Source organism: Triturus cristatus, chromosome 12, assembly GCF_964204655.1.
Source record: "Triturus cristatus chromosome 12, aTriCri1.1, whole genome shotgun sequence".
Taxonomy (NCBI): Eukaryota; Metazoa; Chordata; class Amphibia; order Caudata; family Salamandridae; genus Triturus; species Triturus cristatus.
In genome coordinates, this window is record NC_140595.1 from 803924643 (window position 1) to 803945226 (window position 20584).

Below are 20584 nucleotides of genomic sequence, written 5' to 3' on the forward strand. Positions count from 1 at the left end.
GGTATTGTTGTTTGGTATAGACTGTATTTTTTTTGTTGAAATGTATTTAATTGTTTTACAAATCAACAACTCTACAAACATTCCCCCGCCTTCACCTGTCCTGGAAGTACCACACATTTATCATCAAGACCAATTATTCAGGAGAAGGAACAACCTTCCCACCCAGTTCTCTACCCCCCCCTCTCCCCCACCACATGTCAATGTACCCCCGTCCCCTACCCCTCTTACTATGTGCCCCTCCTCCCTAATAAATAAGATGCAGTAGCCCAACCTCTCCCTAAGCAAACAGAGCCTTCCCTCATGCCCAGTGGTATAGACTATAGGTGTTAATTTATACAGGTTTTTTTAAACTTAAAAAAGAGAACATGGATTTGTTTAGGGGTTTAGGATGTTTTGAGGTTTGAGTAGGATTTAATTAATATTTTATAAAGTATTTTGATAGTATACTTACTTTTTAGTGAGTCTTTTCTGGCAATCTTCAATATTTTCTTTAGCTGTTTGGAGTAATATCTGTAGTGGAAACATAAAGAGATGGAATATATAAGTTAGTTATTTATTTGAGTAAAGATACATTAGTGTTTTAGTTTAATTTGGCAGTTTAGTTAGAAAATAATATTTACTTACGTTTTTAGAATAGTAGTAGGATGTAGGTTTCTTTTGTTTAGCAGAGTTTCTTCTTCGTTCAATGCTTTGGTTTAAGGCACAGTAGAAGACTTGTTTTAATTGGTTTATATAGTGGTTTTAAATTGTTTCTTGAATGTTATTGGTTGTTTTCTGTATGTGGCCTTTCTATTGGATGGTTTGAATTTTTTTTAGTTAATTGGTTTCCTTTTATGGAAAATGCTAAGTAAGAGTATATTTAGTTTTAAAGGAGGAGAGTTTTAAATAATTATATATAAACAGATTGTTTATAATGTGTTGTAATTTTTTTTAAATGTGTTCGAAATGCCAATGTGATAATTATTTCAGTGTTTTTTTATTATGTTGTTAAATATTGAGATCGTTATAAATGTTAGGTTTATGTTTAAGTAGAATCTCATTTGAAAATGTATGTTTTCGGAAAATATTGTCTTTATGTTGTTTAAAGTATTGGTTTTATTAGTATTAGAATTGTCGATATATTTAAAAAAAACGATATTATTGATGTCTATATTTTGGTTATCGATATTTGTGACATGTGTCATATTTATTTACTCATGGAGATTTTCAGTATTGCGATATTTATGTGTGCGATTTTTGTGTGATCGATATAATTGTATTACGATATTGTAGTGTCGATATTAGTGTAGTTTTTTAAATAAGTATACAATGTCGATATTTTTGATGTCGATATATTTGATGCAATATTTGTGTTGTTCGATAATGTGTCTGTCGATAATATGTCAGAGATCCCTACAAAACAGCCACCTCGGCACGCCACCAACTCATCAAATCCACAAAGAAGAACTTCCTCCAAGACAGAATCCTCTCCAATGCCCACAACTCCAAGGAACTCTTTTCCATCATACAAGAATTTGCCAAACCCGACAGCGAAACAATAGACGTCCCTTCCTCCCAAGACCTCTGCAACAGACTCAGCGCCTTCTTTCAACTCAAGATCAAGACGATCTATGACAACTTTGATGACCAAGACCTCTGCACTGCCTTAACCTCGATCCCCAGTGATGGCAACCAACAGACCCTACTTACTTGGACCCCACTCATAACAGAAGACACCCTAGAGGCCACCTTCAGACCCCTGCCCGCCACACATCTTCCAAAGGGCCACCACAGCCATCGCTCCCAAGCTACATCGAACCATCAACTGCTCCCTCGAGACTGCCACATTCCCTGACAAGTGGAAGCGCCCTGAAGTCAACCCCTCCAAAACAAAACCCTCTTCAGACCCAACGGACCTGAAGAATTACAGGTCCATCTTGCTGATTCCTTGCGCAGCCCAGGTCATCGAAAAGGCCATCAACACCCAGCTGGCATAAGTCAACGAAGTCAACAACATCCTAGATGCCTCCCAATTCAGATTCCGCTGCAACCAAAGCACAGAGACTGCCCTCCTCATCACCTTAAACGACATCCACACCCTCCTCGACCAAGGCCAAACAGCAGCCCTCATCCTCCTGGACCTATCAGCAGCCTTCAACACCATCTCCCACTGCACACTAGCCACCAGACTCCATGACGCCGGCATCCAGGTAAAGGCCCTAGACTGGATACTCTCATTCCTCACAGGCAGAACACAGAGAATGGGACTTCAACCCTTCCTCTCAGAACCGACGGCGACCAGATGCAGAGTACACCAAGGATCCTCCCTCAGCCCCACCCTCTTCAACGTCTACATGGACCCCCTCGCAACCATCTTCAGAAACCATGGGCTCAACATTGTCTCCTATGCAGATAACACCCAACTCATCCTCTCCCTAACCAAAAAACCTGACATCACCAGGCACAACTTCCAAGAAGGGATGAAAGCCGTCGCAACCTGGATGAAGAACAGCTGATTGAACACAACTCAGAAAAAACACAAAACAGAAAAAACAGAAGTTCTCTTCCTCAGCTCTACCCCATCGGCATAGAATGACAGTTGGTGGCCCTGCCCTCAGAAACCCACCCACCGTGACAGACCATGCACGTGACCTCGGCATCAAACTGGACTCATCGTTCACTATGATTTGCTAGATCAACGCCGTCTCCCCCGCATGCTTCAACACCCTCCACATACTACGTAAAACATTCAAATGGATACCACCCAAATCCAGGAAAACAGTCACTCATGCCCTCATCACCAACAGACTGGACTATGGCAACGCCCTCTATGCTGGAATCAACAAAAAACTCCTCTGCAAATTCCAGACCGCACAGAACGCCACATCCAGTCTAATCCTCGATATCCCATGGCACAACCACATCACCCAATACCTCCGTGACCTCCACGGGCTCCCAGTCAAAAGAAGAATAACTTTCAAGCTGCTCACGCGTGCCCTCAAGGCCCGTCAAAAAAAATTCACATTTCAAGTTTATTGTGTGACTACTCAAAACCATAAAAAAAAAGCACGTAATTCATGTATACAAAATACTAAATTATTAAAAAGCGCAAAATTATTACTGAAAAAGTCCAATAATGTTACTTAAAAATGGAGTGTGAGTAAAATAACTGACTATTGATTAGTTGCCTATGATAGACAAAACCTTAGTCGACAAAACCATTGTAGCGTTGCTTTTAAAAACTAGAGGGGAACGGCTAGACATACATTTTCAAGAAGCCATATAGAAAAGTGCAAACAGCAAGTATTAAGCAAGAAACAATGTTTGTGTAAACTATTCTGGATAATCAGGAGATCATGAGTTGATTGTAGGGTGACGTAGAAGTGCTGTCAGAGGGAGTGAGTTTGGCGGCCCTGTTATTCTCCAGCAATTTGGCCGCTCTGATGACAAATTTGGTGAACCGAATGTATAACTGCGTATTATCTGAGCACAAGGCAGCTTTTACAGCCTGTCGACATGTACGAGCTACGAGTTTATTCCATTTGTCCTGCAATAAGGTTCTTCTGTTGGTCAGCAATGCTGGACATACGCAGGCTATATGCTCCATTGCTTCAGAGTGGTAGCCACATTCCCTACATTAAGCATTCAGTGCTAACACTAGGGCGCTGCCATTCAGGTAAATGCTCTAAAAAAGGCCATTCTCCCAACCTCAGGGTCATAAACTTTAACTTCCAATAAAGTGCAAACGTGCTCGATAAATAAGATGATTCAACCCCTGGTTTGAATTCAGAGATGACCGCCCAGGCATGTTTCCTTCTCGACAGTGTTGCCCCTATCTGAATGAAAGGACCACAGTCAGACACTTCTCTTAATAACAGATTTTAACGCTGGCTGTGATGGATTTCTTCCCCAGTATTCCTTGACGCTGAGTAGCTGCAAGGAATGGTCCAGGTGAAGCAGATGTTTTTGGCTGGATTGGCTAGTCAATATTTCATTTCAAAGTCTAGCCTCGAGGCTACCCTCTCAGGAGTTGCGTAGTCTGTTGCAGATCTTGATAAACACGCCGGCCTCGACACCGTGATGGTCTAGCAGGCCGAGTTCAAGTATAACTTGAGCTGGCAATGAGGATCTTGGGAAGCGCCCATTTAAAAATGTTGGTGGTTAATTTATTTAGTGGAATGCTTATTGCACCCATCATGATCTCCTGCCCATATGATAGGGAGTTGGTAATCTTGGCCTTCAGCACCTTTAGCAGTGGAGTTAGGCTTGGGCCTAGTAACTGTTTTGGAAGTTTCGCTGAAGCGACCTCTAGTGATAGTGCTTTTGCCCTTACTGTCTCTTTCTGCTTTACAAAGGAGCCTCTGGTGTCCAGAAAAATTCCCAGATATTTATAATGGGATACTGTGTCAATGTATTTGATTTTGGAAAACCACCCTCTTCTCTGCTGCTTCCGCGTTCCAAAAGAAATTGTTTTGTTTTTGACAGGTTCAATTCGAGGGAGTTAATTGATATGTAGGGAAGCAGCTGATCGAGCAACCTCTGTAATCCTACTTTTGTGTGGCCCTCCACAACATCGGACCTCAATACCTCAACAACCACCTATCCTACCACACCCCCAAGAAAAACCTTTGCTCAGCCTACCTCTCCTTAGCCACCGTCCGACGCATCTACAGGAACAGAGCAGGGTAGGTCCTTCTAATAACTCGTAGCCAAGACCTGGAATGATCTACCCCTTCACCTCTGGCGAAGCCCAACTCTGCACCAATTCAGGAAAGACCTCAAGACCTGGCTCTTCGAATGACCTCAGTGGAGCTGCACACACCCCCGTGCCTTGAGACACGGGTGTGTTGTGCACTTTACAAAACCCTGATTGATTGACATGAATTGATCACTCCATCGTCCACTTTAACATCTCCAGTCTCTACACCGCCACCACCAAGATGGCAGTGCCCCCACTGTAACTGGAAAAAAATATTTGAGACCAGCAGCACAGACGCCCTTAACACCTCCAACATACTGCAGCCACCAACCTGGAACAGGGAATTAAGAACTTCAATGCCTGGATCACCAACTGCGCTGACAGCATCAAGAAAAGAGCCTCCAAAATGACCAACTACTGCACTCAAGAACAGCAAAACGTGACAGCAAACAGCTGGAAAGGAGATGACACATCAGCAAAGACCCCTCTGACAGGACAGCCATCAAGACCTTTCTCAACCTTTGCCACCAGCTGCTGAGGGCAACTAAAAAGACAGCCCTAGCTACATGCAGCAAATCGGAGCTAACAACAGCAATGAACTTTTCATCATCATTAAGTAATTCTCTAACCTGGCTGCCAGCAAAAACAACGTTATACCCTCACAAGAGTTGTGTAACAACCTTGCCGACTTCTTCCATGAGAAGATCGCAAACATATACAGAAACTTCTAACCCCAACCTACGCCCATGGACTTTCTCAACGGATCCAGCTCCACCGCACCTGACACGAACCACAGACTGACCACCTGGAACCACTTCTCCACCCCGGACACCACTCCATCATTAAATCCATCCTCTTGGGAACTCCCAGAGACCCATGCCCCTATCACATCATCAATCTCAGAAACCAAAAGGATCAGCCAGGACCTTAATTACCACTGCCACATTTGCTGATGCCTGGAAACATGCTAAAGTCAGACCACAATGTGATAAAACCTCCACCATTCCCAGCAAACTCAAAAACTACCAGTCATACTTTCTATTCCTATTCCCAGCCAAGGTACTGGAAAAGAATATCAATAAGCAACTCACGACACCTGGAGCAGAACCAGCTACTCAACGCCTCCCAATATGGCTTCTGCAGCAATCACAGTACAGAGACAACGCTGATCGCATCCACCAACGACATTAGAATCCTCCTCAACTGAGGAGAAACATCAGCTCTGAACCTCATGACCTCTTGACAGCCTTCGATACTGTATCCCACCCATGCTGATCAAAAAACTCCACCACATCTGCATCAAGGGGGACATACTCAGATGGATCACCTCCATCCTCACTGGTAGAACACAGAGGGTCCACCTACCACCTTTAAACTCCGAACCCAAGGATATCATTTTCAGTGCACCTCAGGGCTCATCCCTCAATCCCACACTGTTCAGCACATATATGACCCCACTGACAATGATGGGATCTCATGGTCTCAACATAATATCCTATGCAGATGACAACCAAATCAACCTCTCACTCTCCAATGACCCCACAGCCACCAAGACCCACTTCTACAGATGCATGACAAGCATCACCGACTGGATGAAGGACCGCTGCTTGAGTCTGACCCCAGAAAAAACTGAAGTTCTGATATTTTGCAACAACAGCAGCCAATGGAATGACTCCTGTTGTCATCAGACCTAGTACCTGCACCCACACCCACAAACCATACCAGAAACCTCTGAATCATCATTGATAACAATCTCACCATGAAATCACAGATCAATGCCATCTCCACCTGTTTCCTCACTCGGTACATGCAATGTAAGATCGTCAAGTGGCTACCCCTCCACACAAGATACACCATGACAAAGGCCCTCATCAGCAGCCGACTGGACAATGGCAACGCTCTCTACTTAGGAACACCCCCTATGGAGACTTTAAATCATACAGAGCGCCACAGCTAGAATCATCCTCGACCTCCCCTGACAAACACACATCACACCCCACCTCAGGCAACTCCATTGGTTCCCCATACAGAAGAGATGCCAATTCAAGCTACTGACCCATACACAGAAGACTCTACACAACAAAGGACCCTCCTACATTAAACACCACCTGAACTTCCACCAACCATGGAAAAGACTACGTTCTGCATCCCTACTACTTGCCCACACTCCCTGCATCTACTGAAGCAGAAGTGGAGGACTCTCTTTCTCCTACATTGCAGCAAAGACCTGCAACAGCCTCCCAACGCAACTCCAGACCATCACCTCACTTCCAGAATTCCAAAGGACCCTCAAGACCTGGCTATTCGATTGATCCTTGCCGGGACCTGCAAGTTCCTGGATACCCTATAGGGTGATAAGCAGCTGATTGATTGTTTAACTGCATGTGAAGGGAACCCCTCAACTACCAGCTCATGCAGACCATCACTCTGTTTCTGACAGATTAACACACATGAACCAAGGAACTGCAGCAGCCTTACATTCTACCCAACTGTAAATGTTGCATCACTCCCAATGCCTGCCTTATGCAGCTTTTAAATTTGTGTTGTTCCCAGACTGCACTGTCCCAGAGGGCGCCATAGGCATTCTGTGAGACCAGGAACCCTTGGCTCCATGTTTACCTCTGAACTTAGCATGCTGCTCACCTCTGATACTTGATGTCTCTACTTGGAACCCAACCTTTTGCGCCCGACTGCAGACAATCTATGGATTAATTCAGGAACTACATACAAAGAATGCTTCAGACTGAAGGGCATACTGGCTAAACATTCTGGACAGCTCTTGCAATCCTGAACCATAGTGTAGACGCAGTAACAATGACAAAATTCCAAATGCTCCTCATGCCCTTTGTTTTATGCGCATCTTAGACTGTACTGCAATGCACAGAAACACTGAATAGTCACAAGGTGGGTAGATGGCATTGGATCTATAAGTGACCAATCTATATATTTCTTTTTAAAGTCACAACAATCACATAGCCTTCAACGGACAATCTTTGTTGTGTCCTACTAGTTTGTTGGTTGTGTTTGAGTTTCTCAACCTACATCACCCCTCCAACATTAACCCTTGATTGTTAGACCTCCCTACCCACTGAAAGTCAGGCCCTTGAACTTTAGATTGGGCTATTCAGTGAGGTTGCAGGAGGGTCTAGTCCCTGGTGTTACAGACATAAAGGGCAATACTTGGTAGAAGGGTTGGTGAATTTCCACTGGAAATCCAACTCAACTGCAAGACCCAGTGAGATGAACCCAGGTCTGTAATAATGTTGTCAACAGTGTGACGTGCAATATTAACCATGGCCACAGATTCCTGGTCCAGTAAAATACATTTAGGTCAATCTGTAAATGACACTACTGATCACATTTTATGCACTGCCTTACCAGTAACGTTTTGCTAGTGGTATCTTCCACGGAGTAGGGTGGTAAAATCCTAGTATCCTGTATCCATTGAATGACATGGTATCGTCTAGTAATTTTAGACTCTGAGTCAGTATGTGTTGTCAGTCCATATCAGGACTCTAACTGTACAGTATGTATAAATTGAGTGCAAGATGCTGGTTTGAATGGTTAGTGAATTGGTACAATAACCTATTACAATGTTGCCTGGTGGTCCTCATGCAAGAAATGCAAGAGGAAGACACAATAATCTCTTTCATGGTTTTAGTCTAAATAAGTTCTTGTGCAAATTACTTAAATGATGTCTATTTTCTATCTCCTCTTCACCCCACCACCTTGGTTAATGTCCCTACCATCTGTTTAAGCTCTTATGCATCCTTCAAAAAGTATTTCTGTTTGAAATGCGTACAAGCAAAAATAAATATACACAAATACATCAAAGAAAGTATTGGTGGGAAGATTTCTCATGCGAATTCTGAGTAATCCTGGGTGGGAACTCCGCTCAGACAGTGGAGTGTGTGGAGTTTTTCCAACTCCGCACTCCTCTGGGAGTGCGAAGTTGGCAAGAAAACTCCAACTCCACCACGTGGTGAAGTTTCTCCCCTGCCATCCAACCCCTAACTTTAGTCTACCCCTGCCCGAGTCCTCCCCTTACCTAGATCTCAGCATGAGGAATCTTCTTCTACTCCAGTGGGCTTTGAAAGTGAAACCCCTTTCTGCAGACCTCGCAAGCACTGCGCATGTGTAAGCATGCGTCTTCACTCTCGATGCGCACGCATGCGCAGTCCTCGCAAGTCCTGCAGGGAGGGGTTTCTATTTTACAGCAGGCCAGGACTGTGAGAAGCATCCTGCACCGAGGAGGCAGCCTGGAGTCAGGAAGGACCACAGGCAGAGGTAAATTGAGGTCTGGCCTAGGGTGGAGCGGAATTCCACTGAGTTTTTAGGCAATGCTGAATTCCACGTAGTGCCACTCCGCCAACTCCGGCCACCCTTAATTCTGAGTCTTAGTTCAGTGTCCTCTACAACTTATGGTCACTGAAGATCCACAGTTCACGCGCAATTCTAGAATAAAAAGCTTAACCAACTTTCATCATACAACATCCTCACCTTTCTCCTCTTTTCGGCAGGTGACGATGATGAGTACATGAACCCCACGCCTTGGTGAAATACCAAAAAGAGAAAGTGAATATCTCTACAGCAGTCCATGGTTACATCCACAAGGGATCAAACAGTGAACAATACAGAAAGTTCAAAATCATGGAGGCTATGTACCCCAGTGACACATACCCCAATGTTCCAATCTGGGGGGGTGGGGTACATCATACCAGGGACCTTCACCCCTGGCTCATACAGTGCCTCCACTTGGATGCCCATTTTTCTACTGGATGATGTCTACTTTGACTTCTTGGGTTTGTCAGCCAGTGCGACGTACAGGTATGACTAGAGCTTCTGAGCCCCAGGCATGCTTCGCATATGGTACAGTCAGATGTGCCTTCAAGGAGGCGCTGGTCGTCCATGGCATCAATACAGAACAGCTGATGAACATCTGGCAGGCTGCACAGAAAGAAAATCCATGCAATCTAAGGCCCTTCTGGATCACTGTACCTCTGATCTTTGCTCTTCTAGTCATGAACATTTTTTTGGCACAGTTTTCAGGATCTTCTGTGAGACTGCCCTGTACATATCCTGAATGGTGTATGCTCTAATCTCCCAACCCTTACAGCTAAAACCCCTACTCCTCAGGCCTGAATGGACCATATGTTAATCCTGTTTGGCATTAATTCTCCTAGAGCTCACCCTTCCCCTACTTCCTTAGCTCCCACCCCGCTAAGGTCTTGCAAATAGGACCAAGCTGATGGCCGACCCGATTTGACTAAAAGTGCATCAGCCTCCATGCCCACTCTATCAGGAAACATTACCGGAGATGTACAGTGTTTTAAGACCTGGATCACCAAGGTCAGTGACAAATTAGCACTACTAGTTTTAATAAAAAGAAACACAATCCCAAGGTCTCAGATCCCTGGTACATAAAGGCATTTGCAGACCGCCATCTCCACTGTAAACAGTTAGAGCGGAGGTGGGGACGAGCTTACAAAACAGAAGATTTAGTCCAGTTCAGAGTGTCCCTTAAAACCTACCACTCGCAAATCAAGTCAGCTAAAAAGGACTATTTTTCCAAGCAATTAACAGACACCCGACAAGATCTAAAATCCATCTTTACAATTGTCATATCCTTCCTACTTTCAAAAGCCCTAGACAGATATACCCCTCTCAGACCCCATGTAAACAGATTTCTTCCTTTTTTGAAGAAAAAATTTGAAACATTCAAAATGAGTTTACTACTACTCTACATCGCCTTTAGATAGAGAGCTGGATCCCTCTCATGTAGGACCATCCATCCAAGCCTTCTGTAGCATTAGCCTAGATCAGTCTCGACAAACAATTTTAGTATGTAAATCTGGCTTCCCTTTTGATGCCTGCACCCCTGGTGTTCTCCATGCCATTGTGGACATTGTTAATCCAGTAATTAATAAAATAATAAACGCCTCACTAGCCACAGCAGATATCCCTGCAGATTGGAAACGCGCTGCAGTCAAACCACAACAGGTAGCAGATCCCTCCACACTCTCAAACCTTTGTCCTATCTCTCTACTTCATATCCTTGGAAGAATTGATGAAAACTGGTTAATAACCAGCTAATAGGGGAGAGGGGTCTGGCCACGAGCGGAGATGGCCGCTTGATTCCGGAGCTTCACGCAGAGAGGGGCCACTGATGACTTCTTATTTCCCTGTGTTCGGTCTCATTATCTCTGTCTTCTCTGTGACATGAACCTTTTCAGCCCCCAGAAGGTAAATCAACATCATTCAAAACATCTTTAGGACTTCTGGCTCAACCACCACAACTCTCGCTACAGGCCCTAACCAAATACCAGGGGCCAGATTTATCAAACCTTGGCGCAGTGCAATTCAGCAAGACAATTTGCTGCATCAAATGGAGATGGCAGGCATGTGGCTACTTTTCCATGATGTTTGCTTTCCTGCTCTCTCCTTGCGCTGGAACACTAGTGGCTGCCGAGCACAAATGCAGATGCCATTTCAACATGGGCAAAGGTTGCCTGTGTTGCAGGTAAGATTGTTTTTGTGCAGGAAGTTACACCTTCCTTCACAAAACAATTGTCAGAGGCATGTTCCAATTTTTAAATGTGCTGCATGATACAGCACCTTTTGAAAATAATGAGAAGAAATAAAGACATTTCTCCTCATTGCACCTACATCAGGAAAGAGTGACAATTTTAACGCATTCCCACTAGTCTTAGTAAATCTGGGAATGCACCAAAATACATGGGTGAGTGTATGAGAACACCCATGCTCCACCTATGTAACACCTTCCCAGGGTTGAGTAACACAAGGCAACAACTTGCATTGCCCTGCGTTACTCCAGATTTACCAAGCACAGCAGAGCTACACAAGGTAGCCTTGTGTGGCTTGGTAAATCTGACTTGAGGATTGAGTTGCCCTAGCAGCACCCTGAGTGATGCTAAGGCAACACAATCCTTTGATAAATCTGGCCTTAGATCTCCCACATGCATCATGCCCAGAGGCAGGCGGGTTTGTGGCTGGAAGTGACCCGCTCCCACACTGTGAGGGCATTCCACTTGGCTTCATTTAAATTTAATGTCTCCTTCTAGACTCCTTCCGTCGCCTACAAATGCTGCTAAAATTCTGTTGAAACAATGAGACCGTAGGCTCCTGGATTCTACCACACTTATCGCCTTCATCCAAAATCAACTCCTCAGAATACACTACAGATCCAAAGGTATATATCGCATGCTACCTCTGGGACCCATATTATGGAACAAGTTATCTGGACTGAGAAAGATCACACAGGCTTGAAAAAGAAAACAAAAATTAATCCCTTCCTACTATAATGACCAATTTTTCAGCCAAGAATTGCCTAATAATAACATAATAAGTGACATTCAATCAATCCCTCATCTACTCACTCCCTCGCCATCTACAGTACTTCCACTCATTCAGTTATCCATTCTTAACCTTCCTCCTTCCAACCATTGTTTACATTTACAGGAGGCGCCGTCACAGTTATTCCTGTAAATGTATTGAAAGTGTTCTAAGTGGCTCCATCAACATGATGGCACATGACTGCACACTTTCACTTTATTTTTATTTTCAAAAACAAAATCCCAAAGCAGGATTTTGTTTTCAAAAATAATAAAAGCAATGTGCCTCTAATCATTGAAATGTTCTCTCATGGCTTGGGGGTCATTGAAAAGTTTTTACTTTTACATACCACACATTTTGGGTGGTGATTTGTAAAGGTAAAAACTGGTCTTGTGTCTGTCCACTCTGAATCAGGCAGGCAGACACATGGCCAAATCTCCGATGCACCTTACACTGTCGAGACGTTGAAGGGGTATGCACCAAAATAAATGGGTGGGTGTGTGAGAACACCCATGCTACATCTATGTAACACCTTCCCAGGGTACAGTAACACAAGGCAACAACTTGGCAGTGGCGGTGGCGGAAACAGAGTAGTTTCCTAATCTACATACTGAAGGCCCGTCCATCTTTAGCTGTCGGGCAGAACTTCAGTTTGGCAGAGATAGCACTCTTTTGCAACACAGTACCATCTCCGCCAAACTCACAGGGGCCAGTTCCAATGTTGGACGGACCCGAGTATGTTCGACATCATTTGGGAACTGGGACCTAACAATCTGCTGTCGTCGGTCTCAACCCAGGAATTAGGATGTGACCGAACATTGTTTGGTTGCACTCATATTCTTTACCACGGGAGCATGCATTCTGAATGGAAAGCATGATCTGAATGGAAAGCATGATCTCATGGTAAAGAGCTGAGGTGCAGTTCATCCCTGCACCCCATGGTGGGGGCAATGGGGGGCACCATAGGTGCCTCCTAGGCCACCATCCGGAGGCCCAAATTCAGATTCCCACAGCTTTTCTGTGTCGGAAAGGCCGAAACAGAATGGCTGTGGTAGTCACCATCGTAATGCCTCTGGCAGAAGGAGCCACCCGAGGGATTACTGGCCCCTTTTCGAATGCCAGACAGGCTCTCTGAGCACGTCATAAGCCATTCAAAAATCGTGTCTGGATTAATTTCCGACAGACTACAATGAAATGGGTCAATTGGAAATTATTCCAGCCAGGAGATTATGATGCTTTAGGAACGGCTCCTACCGATGGTCTGAGCCGTTTCCTACGGCATCGTAATCGAGACCTAAATCGAGCCCTTACGTTTGTAGATGTTCATGTTGAATATGATCTAATTGCTCGATTGCATGTCTTTATTTACCTGAAATCAATTGTAAAAAACTACAACATTCTTTAAGTGTTCCGTCGGGACACCTAAAGGTACATTTATCATATTTGTAAACATCTGAAAAAATAAAACAAGAACTGAAAAATAAGTTCCAGTCAGTCAAGTCAGAATGTATTTTTAAGAAAATATCTTGTGTTAACTCATTAAAAGTAAAATGTAACATCACCTCACATTAAAGGCCTGTGTTACACTCCCTCCTTTTCCCCTCTGTGACCTCCCTGTCGGAGGATGGAACAAATCATAACAACAAAACAGCCTGGAGTAAGAAGAAAGGCTGCACAAAGTCACTCCAGCTAAGAAGGCAGGTTAGAGCAGGGAGAGAAAGCACAGAGCGGGTCAGCACAACAGGGAGAGGCAAAGAGCAGAAGCCAAGAGGGCAGGGAGACGAATCAAACAGGGCAAGAAGAAGCCATACACGGAAACCAGCAGAGAACTTAAAAGGCATTAAAAGGACTTATCAGATGACTTCCGAGTTCCATGTCCTTAAAGAGGCATAAGTTCTTTGAACTCATTCCTCTGTTTAGCCATGAAACTCCCCTATGATGCGCACAATCCTAATGACGTGCAGTTGGGTTGCTTTGGAAAATTGTAATCATCGCACTATTTCTACTAGCATTACAAAAATATGCAGCATGAAGGTGTGTATACTTGGTCAAATGTCAATGTGGGCTGATATATATCTATATATCTATATATCTATATATCTATATTTATATCTATTAGACCTGTCAGCCCTTTGGGTGGTCCCTCCTCATCATTATTTATTTTGTCCCACTTTTGCCTCAAACCCTGACTTTTCCAAGGAGTTCATTGTCCAGACAGATGCATCAGAACATGGCATTGGGGCAGTGTTATCGCAACTCAATGAAGAGGGTCTGGATCAACCCGTGGTCTTCCTATCCCGGAGACTACTTCCCAGGGAACAGAAGTGGAGTGCAATAGAGCGTGAAGCCTTTGCAGTGGTATGGGCTCTGAAGAAGTTGCGGCCATACCTGTTTGGCTCGCACTTCCTAGTTCAGACCGACCACAGACCCCTTCGTTGGCTGATGCAGATGAAGGGGGAGAATCCCAAGTTGTTGAGGTGGTCTATTTCCCTACAGGGAATGGACTTTCAGGTGGAACATCGGCCTGGAGTGGACCACGCCAATGCAGACGGTCTCTCAAGGTATTTCCGCCTTAGTGATGAGAACTCCCAAGGGGTTGGGTAGCTCTCCCCACTTTCAGCTGGGGGGGACGCGTGTTAGACCTGTCAGCCCTTTGGGTGGTCCCTCCTCATCATTATTTATTTTGTCCCACTTTTGCCTCAAACCCTGTTAGAATTTTTCCTTTTTGGGAACCACCAGACTTTTTAGTATTGATGCAGATTCAGGGAGCCATTTTATCTACCCCTGGAACTTCTGTCTGAGGGCCTGGAGCACAAAATGGTGGCCACCTGTGACATCATCAGAACCCACTGGAACCTACTAGAACCTTCTGCAACATTCTGGAACCCTGTGACAGTTGGAGGCGGTTTGGAATGTTGGGAAGCTAAGCCAGAGTTGACAGTTGGAGCTGGCAGTTGGCACCTGACTGGTGAAGAGAGAGGAGCAGAAAACTGAAGGAGGAAGGAGTGAGGCAGCAGGGGTGGAAACTTGTGCCTGGAGTGGGGTCCATAAACCCACCCTTGATACTAGTCCCTACTGACTGAGCCCAGCCTGGAGCCCTGTGTGGGACAAAGCAAGAAAAACCATCTTAAGGACCTGGACAGCAGGAACAGGCCTTAGAAGTAAAGAGAAGCAAGAATCTGACCTGTTTATTGGTTTCCCTGGAATCCGACATCGAGAAGCCTGAGACCTGGAGCCCGAGGTGGAGAAGCGGCGCTGACTGGAAAGCAGATGTCGTACCCGGAGCCGCCAGAGGTCGGGAGAGGGTGCCGACGGAGGTCGCGGAGAGTACCAGAGGTCGAGGAGGAAGTCACCCGAGGTCGAGTGAGCGGCGTCGACGGGGGAGTGAAGTCCGCCCTCCGGAGTCGCCGGAGACCGAGGTGAAGCGTGCCGGAGGTCGGGAGTGGAGATCGCACTCCGGAGTCGCCGGAACCTGAAGAGAATCGTGCCGGAGGTCGGGAGTGGAGGTCGCACTCCGGAGCCGGCGGAAGTCGACATCGAGCCAAGACAGCCCGACGTCATCGAACCGGAGGTCGACATCGAGCCGAGGCCGCCGACATCGAACCGGAGCTGCCCGAAGTCGACATCGAGCCAAGACAGCCCGACGTCATCGAACCGGAGGTCCACATCGAGCCGAGGCCGCCGACATCGAACCGGAACCGCCTACCGGCGTCGTCAAGAACTGACATTGCGCCGAGGCCGCCGACATCGAACCGGAACCACCTCACGGCATCGACACGACTCCAGCGGCGTCGGAGCTTCATAAAAAGGGCAGTAAGTGGAATAGAGGGCGCCTAAGGCCCTGTGGAGCCCTGAGAGACTAACCTAGGGTGCTGGAACCAGCTTGATTGTGCCAGGGGTGAGCTGAGACTAATACAGAGGGGTTGTGTAGTGTGGGAGAGTCAGATCTCTAGATTCCCCCTTTATCTACCTCAGTTTAGGCCTCAGCCTTGCCCAAGCCAGGGAGTATACCCCTCAGGCCATCCAAATCTTTACAAGCTGGGATTGGGTCAAATCATCCCATAGTACCTCAGGAATGTGAACTGATTTACAAGTGTCACTGTTGGCTTTTATTATTTATTGAGAGCACTGTATTTATTGTATTTAACCTATTTATTGCCTCACAGTATTTATTGTTTCACAATATTTATTGTCGTACAGTATTTATTGCCTCATAATATTTAATTGCCTGTAATGTAATGCACTTATATTTATGCCTTGATTATTTATGATCTACCTTATTTATTGAATCGTTAAGACAGTATTTATTTGACGTACCCTTCCACAGAAAAAGCCTTGTGTACTGTGATTGTCTTATTATTTATTTAATCAGCAACTAAGGGAAAAGAAGATAAAGAGATATATTTTCAGTATAATTTTTAAGGTGTAGTGTCGTTTTTGGAACGGATGCACGCATGGTTATTGTGTGGGTATAACGTATGCTTAACACGGTGCCTGACCCCTGACCACTCGAGCCAAGCTACCACTGTGTATGTCAGGAAAGACCCCGTTACCACCACCCTTTCCGGTGTGGGAGTGGGGTTTTTCTAACAATATCTATATCTATATATATATTCACTGAAAAAACCATAGGTTTCAGGGGTGTTATAGTTAGCTGGACATTTCCCTCGTACAAAACCCTAGAAATTCCCCTGTTATAGTTAGTTCAGCTAACTATAACTCGCGCCCCCGCAATGCACTGCTGATGATGTCACATATTACATCACTCATGACATGGTCAGTGACATCACTGATGACATCACTGATGACATCTCAAATGACATCACTGATGACATCACTGATGACATCCTCCAGTGAGTATGTGTTTCTGAACAGTTTTAATATGTTTAATATATATAGGGAAAGGCCAGTTGAAGAATAAGTGGGTGTACAAGTGTGTGAATGGATGATTTTCTAGGTGCGTAACTGACTCTATAAGTGAGTCATTAAATGTATCTTACAGCAGACTAGTGACTAAACTGTGTGAATGTCTGTATGTGTCTGTATGTTGGTGTATAAGTGGCTGCATGGTTTTGTGAATAGCTATATGAGTGTCTATATGGGTTATTGATTGGTTGTCTGAGTATCTGTATGGGTGCCTGAGTGTTTGTGTGGGTAGGGTGTGTGTGACTCTGTGACTAGATGTGTGAGTGGGTGATTCAGTGGGTGCATTGTTTTAAGAGTGCATCTGTGATGAACTGTATGGTTGAGTGAGTGTATGTATGAGTGTGTTAGGGATTGAATGTATATTAAGGGTGGGCGTAGTTTGCGAAGTAGCACTTCGCGAAGCTACGCAAAGTGAAGTTCGCACTACGCGAGCTACGCGTAGCACTTCGCGAACTGCGTAGTAACATGTTCGCACTGTGCAAGATGTTGTTTTCAATGATTGCACAGTGCGGACAAGCAACCGGCACTGTGCAATCATTGAAAATGGCATCTTGCACAGTGCGAGCTGTAGTTTTCTGCTGCTCGAGTAGATTTTTACTCGAGCGGCAGCTTTCTCAACGCGAACTGGTAGTTTCTCATCGCGAGCGGTCGCGAGCATACGCGACCCCTCGCAATGAGAAACCAGACCTCCTCGCGTTGGGAATCTCGCCGGGAGTTTTTTTTTCCATGCTCGCGATCGCGAACAAGGAAAAAGTCTCGCCGGGATGTCATTTTGCTTGCTCGCGGTCGCCAACTTGACGTTGAGGACCGCGAGCAAGCAAAAAATGACCGCAGCACTACGCAACACTACGCTACGCGTGTTCGCACTGTGCTACGTGCAGTTCGCGTAGTGCGAAGTAGCGCGAAGTTCGCAAACTACGCGAGCGTAGCGTAGTGCTTCTCCCAGGCCTAATGTATATCTCAGTGGTACATTTGTGACTAACTACATATGTGAAAGGCAGTATATATGTGTGTAAGAGTATATAAGTGGGTATATGTGAGAGTGTGTGATTGTGAGAGTGACTGTATGGATGAGTGTGTGCTTGTATCAATGATTGTATAAGAGCGTAAGAATGTGGTACTATTCTTATGAGTAAGTGAACTTGAGTCTGTATAACTGCATAGGTGAGTAAATGGGAGTGTGATTATTTGCATGACTAACTAGGTGTGAGAGTACCTCTATGGATGATTGGTGGTGTGTGAGTGTCTATATAGGTGTATAAATACATATGATAGTCTTGTATGGAGTGACTGTAAGTATGAGTGACTGTACAGGTGAATGAGTGGAGGTGTATGTAGACCTAAGAGTTAATAACTGGGTATGTAGTTATTGGTATTGGAGTATCTATGGTTTTGAGAATGGAAGTCTGAAATTTTGAGTTGGTTTATCAAAGGTTATATTATGGTGTGAGAAGATGCGGTAATTTATCACATGGATGATGTCATCAGTGATGTCATCAGTGATGTAATTTGAGATGTCATCAGTGATGTCATCAGTGATGTCACTGACCATGTCATGAGTGATGTAATATGTGACGTCATCAGCAGTGCATTGCTAGGGCGCGAGTTATAGTTAGCTGAACTAACTATAACAGGGGAATTTCTAGGGTTTTGTATGAGGGAAATGTCCAGCTAACTATAACACCCCTGAAACCTATGGTTTTTTCAGTGAATTTCTAAGGTTTTTTAAATGCCAATTCCTAACTATAACGCCCCTGAAACCTATGGTTTTTTCAGTGAATTTCCAAGGTTTTTTAAATGCTAATTCCTATCTATAACTTATCTCTAAAGATATCATGAAAAGCATTCTTTTTTAAAAGTAGGGTGAACATTAGTTTTGTGGAAAAGCATCTTTGTGATTGGTTAAGAAAAAGCGGTTTCAACGTGGAGTACATATCAAAGGATAAAATTTGCTCAGATCAACTACACCTGCTACTTGCATTTGGAAGGCACTGTTCGAACTTAAAACAATCGTCAACTTTTAACCTGCACGTGTCGTTAAATATTCAAGAAAATGTTACAAAAAAATAACGTTAAGTTTTAAAAAATTGATGAACTGTTAACCTGCACGTGTTGTAGAATGTTCTAGAAAGAGTGTTGATAGAATACGTTGCACTTCTGACTTCTATGTGTTGTTGAATATTTAAAAAAACGGTTCATATGGAAAATTAAAAAGAAACCACTAGAGAAGTTTAGAAACCTAAAAGAATCAAGGAACTATTCTAATTTATTCTTTACATGTATTTATGTGTGCAGCAACAAAATGATAGACACAACAGCACTAGAAAGAGGAAGAAGCAGGGAGTGGGGGGAGGGGGAGAGATGGGCAGAATGGCACACATGCACAATTAAGTACAACACACATATAGACTAACAATGGCCAAAATGAAACACACCAACAAGGAGCACAAGTCACACAACCCACCAACATCACACCACTGAACGAGCATAGAAGTGAAAACCACCCTGCATTCATACAGGATGTGTACAAAGGCCAGTCGTTGGTGTTGTGGGATGCCTGCAACCGTGGTCATCATGGATGAGATGCCCAGCATGTGGCACATGGTCGATTTCACTGTGTGTTATGTTGCCAAACGGCTGCACCTCCCTCCCACGAGCCCCCACACTTTTGTACGGTACGCTGTTGTATCTCGTGCACTCGTACGGCACACCATTGTAATGCCTATTTGCGCATGTCCTGCTACATTCCAACTACAACATCACAGTGCCGTTTGGAGGTGGTGCATGCCAGTTTACAACATCGACTGCTGCGGCTCTTGTAGCAGGCCACACCAGAACACAGAGAAACACTTACCGCACTTCCTGTACACGGACATGTCCGAGACACCCCGTTCCCCTTGCCGGATAGGCACACCCCTGCACTGACCTGTGAACCCCAGACCAGCACACGCCAGTTGTGCATGCAGGAGGATGCGTGCGTAGCTACACATCCAGGCTCACTGCCAACGCTGAGGTGACAGCACACTGTGATGTTGCAGGGCTCGTGCCTATCATGCTAAGACAATGACCACAGGGACACACTTACTAAGATGTGGGTTTGGGGGGCATTGGCGGTCCTGGAGTTGTTGAGATTAGTCTTCTGGCCCTCATGGGTATCCCTGTATCATGCCCATTGACTCTATGGTACCTGTGGGTGTTCTGGTGTGGCTCTTGGCTGTGTTCCCTTTCATGGTGCAGGTAGTTGTCCTGCTTAAAACCAGCAGAAAGCAGGTGTAAAATCCCTGGTGCTAACGTGTCTTATCGCCGGAATTTGTTTCGCATTGCAATTGGTGTGAAAGTTGTGATGTGATTTTTTTCGTGTGCAGAACAATATACGAACTGAGCAGTGTATCTCATCAAGAACCAGCAGCCTGACGCACTATTCCCAATCAATATAAATACAATGAGATTTCTTAATAGATTTTGTGTGTACACTGTAAGTGCAGCCATTACCTCAGTGCAATTCAATACAGGATTTTAGTATTTAGAATAAATCGGAAAGGTGCACCTCGTGTCTTTTTGCACGGGAACGGCTACTCTCCAAATCTAACACACTATTCAGAAGTTGGTGCAAACTGCAGATATCAC